Source organism: Brachyistius frenatus, unplaced genomic scaffold (genome assembly GCF_029030835.1).
Source record: "Brachyistius frenatus isolate BFR_SWC_R1_liver_20210118 unplaced genomic scaffold, ASM2903083v1 Contig_80, whole genome shotgun sequence".
Taxonomy (NCBI): Eukaryota; Metazoa; Chordata; class Actinopteri; family Embiotocidae; genus Brachyistius; species Brachyistius frenatus.
The window spans coordinates 618,200-623,183 of NW_027210679.1; positions in this window are offsets into that span (position 1 = coordinate 618,200).

Sequence of the window (4,984 nt, forward strand, 5' to 3'; positions counted from 1 at the left end):
GCAATCTGAGGCACGCCTTTCCGTGCGTCCGAGGCGCATGATTGGGGCAAATTTTACAACTCTAACAGGATTCATTTCTACTAAATAAGGATTCACGGCCATGGGCGGAGGCTTACTTTAAGACCAAATACAGACTAGCATACAATCTTCAAACAGAGAGCTGATTTTCTCTTAAAGTTGCAGATCAGCTTTTCATTTTCCTCAGGGTCTTTGCATTTTATGTGCCAAAGCTGCCCTATTTTATTCTGCTGTGTGTTTCATTAGTACAACCAAATAGTAACTGTGACTAGAGTAACTAACTATTTCCAACAGGTCGGGTGTTTGTACCATTCTAGATTTATTATAAAGTCACAGTTGGTTCAGAAGGCTATAAAAGTTTTAGACCACAGACACACTACAGAAAAATCATAAAATGCATCACAAAAACATGAAATAAAAGGACAGAAAGGACAAATGAAGGATGTTGTTGAACCTTCTGCAGGAGAAGCATCTTCTCTTTCAGCAGAAAAATGATCCACAGGTTGAACTGGACTCCTTTCAGTTGGTCTCTGAGTCTCAGAAAAATGGTACTTAAAAGCACACTTTTATTCTGTTATTGTTCATCTCTCCTCATTTCCCTCCTGAATACTGAAGCAGCGGCTGCCCTGCAGCGTTGGAGCTTCATTTAAAGTAACTGCAATAAGGCTGGAGTATCGGTACTTCTACATTTAAATGCAATTTTATTTCCCACCTGGTTTAAACTAGCAAGCCTCTCGGGGCAGGTTCTTATTGATCGTCTCCTTTTAAAAACACATCCAGACTTCCTCTGAAAGACAATGAAGTAATAAGATTGTGGTCACAGCTACTGATTTTCACATTAACCTGATGAGGGTAAAAGACAGGGAGAGTGATAATAATAATAATAATAATAATAATAATGGCATTTTCAAGTGAGTTCCATGCTAATGAGTCACACATTGACATCAGGAAGGAAAATTTGATTAATGTATCTCCTCAATCTGCACCGCATTAAGCCTGATATCAAAGTTTGCTCTAAGCTGGCAGAAAGTCGCTGGGCGTGGGTGGGTGCCAGAGAAAAGAGGCAGAAGAAAAGAGGCAGAAGAAAGACGAAAAGAAAGAGAGAGAGAGAGAGAGAGAGAGAGAGAACCTCTGTTATCACATTAATTATTGCTTCACTAGAAGCCAGGGCAGAGCACAGAGCAGAGTGACTGCTGAAAGGAACACTCGGCAGGAAAAAAAAAAAAAAAAGAGGAAGTTTTCTACGTGCGTAACAGCGTCTTTGCTGTTAAAAATAAACAGACATATCTTGGTGGTGCGCTGAGTTGGAATCCGATCAGTCTCTGTTAAAACTCCAAACGGCTGAGAGAACTGAACGAGGGGAAACACACACACACACACACACACACACACACACACACACACACACACACACACACACACACACACACGCACTTTTTAAATTTCTCCCTCTGAGCCACCCAGCTTTCATCCTCCATGTGATACCCCAGGTGCCAGAACACTGCAGCTAAAAATGAACATTAAAAACAGCAGCGAGAGCACATTGATCTCCCAGTGATTTAGAGGCGGGAGGAAACAATTGGAGGATGAGAGGAGCAAAATGAGTCCCATGCGGCGGAAGACAGATCCCAGCCGTGACAGCGGTCGCCATGGTGCAACCTCACAGGACCAGAGCTGCTGCGCTTTCCGCTGAGATAAATTGATGCTGATTGTTCGTCTGTGCTTCCACCTCAGACATGTGAAAGTAAACACACTCATATTGACTGGACTCTGCATGCAGTAGCTCCTGAAGTGGTCCCCCAAGAGCCACATTTTCACCAATCTGATATAGTTTGTCCTCTTGTGACTCTTGCTGTTCATTGGATAGATGATAAAAGTGACTGTCATATATTGAGGTCGTGAGCTGTGTTTGCTGGTAAAGTATAATATAGCCATGAGTTTAAAGGATGTGTGGACGGTTTTCAAGTCATTCAGTCTTTAACTGAACCCTCATACTGTCATAAACAATACTAGAGGAGAACTCAGGATTTTGTCCTCCTTTCCTTTCCTGGGATGCGTATTTGAAGTGGATTTTTTTTTTTAATGGCTCATGAACAGGAGAAGTGTTCATTTCCACACTTGACTATTGTTTTAAGACCGACTAGAAAAACTATGAATCTCATCTTTAAATCCATCTTCTAATATTGCAACAGATCCAAAAACACTGCAAATTAGAGAGCCTCTTTCCATAGTGTCAGAAAACGTGAAAAGTGTCCACTAGTGGGTTGAACGTCGCCTTTCTGCATCTTTACCTGGTTAAATGAAGCGGGGGAAAGAAATTCTAACAATGATGTCAACTTATGCAACATTTTTTTTTTTTTAAACACTGCAAATAGAATTATTGAAATAAAAGCAACGATAAATTATTTCTTAAAGCATTAATGCTAGGACTGCCCATGAAAATCACAATAATCCACTTATTAATGTATATTTTAGATGAAGTTTAAAGAAAAACCAGCTAATTCCAGGGGTCAAACAATTCCAAGACATTCTGACAGGTCACGTCATGAAAATTACAGGAGTAAATAAAAAAAAATTAAAAAAAAGAGAATTATGATTGATGTCTGAATCCCATTTAGCTTCTAGTCATAGTTCATGTTACTAATAACAACTGTATTTTACCTTCAGGATATTCACATGTACTTCAGTCGTTTAGAAAATAGCGGATATGGATACTGGGTTGCAGTATTTGTATGCAAGAACAAACTATTCCTTCAAACCTCTTTTTTTTTTTTTTTCTTAATTTCATTCACAAACAACATTATCCAGTCAGGAAACTAACAAACCTATGAACAAATCAGTCGGACTCATTGAATAGCTGATTCAGTGGTGGCCAGCTGAGAGCTGAAATCAAGAGCAGCAAAGAGGGATGAATTATTGGAAGTGGCTCACCGCTGCCATCTACTGCTGCAATGTTAAACCCTCACGAAGCATAAAATGAGAAGTTCAACACCAGAGAAAAGTGGACAAGTCTTAATAATATAGGTATATATTTATTCATACGTACATATTCATTTATATCGGTTAATTGTAAAAAAAAAAGAAAAAAAAAAGAACAAATTTACAGTAATTAAATGAACTACAGTCATTGTCAAAATTGAAATTTCTCAGGTGTCGATCTACCTTGAACACACACTGTAGATTGACCTCTTGCCCTCTTGTCCTAATCCTCAACCGTACTCCAGTGTTTGGGACCGAACGTGCATTAAAAACAAACGGATGCAGAGTCGACCAGCTCGACTCGTGTGTAAACTGGTGGAAGGTCTCGCTCACACGCAGACAACACAGCTGTTTGAATCTGTGAGGGGAAATAAGTCCGGTGGTTTTGCCGTGTGGAGCCTTGTAGTGTTTTGTAGCTTGAAAAGTCTGATGACAGGTTATTTTTCTTTTGCACAAATAAAACCTTCGGGAGCAGGTTGAGCATTATTACTTGTAATCCATCCAGTCCAAAGTGTTTGCCTTGAAAGCACGCCGTTCTGGCTGCACGGATGACTCAGCTGCTGCCACATACGGTGCACGACGAGGGCAGTTACATCCAAGCTCATCCTCTAAATCCTATGACTTTTCCTTTTCCCCTCGAGTTAACTGTCTTAACCCCCCCACCGGAGCACATTCTCCGCCATTTTTGACTCTTGGTTCTTCCCCTAATCCCCCCCCCCCACTCCCCCGTAAACCCATCATTCAAACAAAACAGATCAGCCTGGATTACACTGGATTCATCTCGGTTTGTATTATCCTGCTCGTCGTAGCTGTCAAATCGCACACTGAAAGAGAATAACCGTTCAGCGTCTCTCTGCCTGACGCGCGCCTGCGGCCGCGCACGTTGAACCGGAACACCGGGACATTTGTGGGCGATCAATATTCCGCACCGGGTTCATAACTTTCTGCCTCCCTTCGATGCATTTGGGCAGAGGCGACATCTGAAAAAGCAAGGCATAAAATGGAAGGAGAGGAAAACACGCTCATGGGAGAAAAATCTTTCTGCTTAAGCGGCACACAACGCCCGAAGAGCCTTCTCCTGGATGGAAACATTCAACAAGTAGACCCAGCGTTACACATACGTCATCGTGAACTCCTCCTCACATGGAGAAAAAAAAAAAAAAAAAAAATCCAACTCACATTTAACATTTAATACAATTGCACTGGTGCCAACTCTTCCCCTGGACGAAGACATCTAGTAACAATAAACTCTTAATGAAAACAAACGCCTTCAGATCAAAACTGAGGACCGGAAGAGGGCTTGAACTCGTGACTTCAAACACAAAGCAGGCAGAATCCAAACCACAGCAAAACAGAAATGCAAAAAAAAAAAAAAAAAAAAAAAAAAAAAGTTAAAGATCCAGAGGAAATCATGTCGAGGAGAAAGAAAAGCCGTAAAAGACACATTTATAAAATGAAACGGGAACAACAGAGACAGAATAAAGCAGGTGCAAGTGGAGGACAAGATAATCCATAAGAAAAGGCTTCAATACTTCCGAGGACAGAGGGCTGAAGTCCATTGTAGCCCTCCGTTGAGACAAAAATCATTCCATCGTATCGGTCAGCAGGCCAGAATTGTGCACCGGAGTTTCAGTCAACTTCCTCTTGCAGCGACTCCGGCCGGTCCGACCCGGTCTTCAGCTCCCTGCAGCGTCGCTGGTCCCAGACAGACGAAGGAGGTCCCAGGTGGCGGGGTCCAACACACCCGTCACTCCGTCCCCTGGCGAGGCCTCATGGGAGTCGAGGAGTCGCGGACGCCCCCCTCCCGACATCGAGCACGTCCTTTCAATCGACCGCTGCGCTCACCGGTTCCTCCCGTCGACGACGCAAAAAAAACAAAAAAACACAAGCAACTCAAACGAACTGAAAATAGATGAACTTTGATTGTTTTCAGTTGGCTTTTTCTTTCCGTTGTCCTGGTCTGAAAACATGAATCCACGTAGTGATG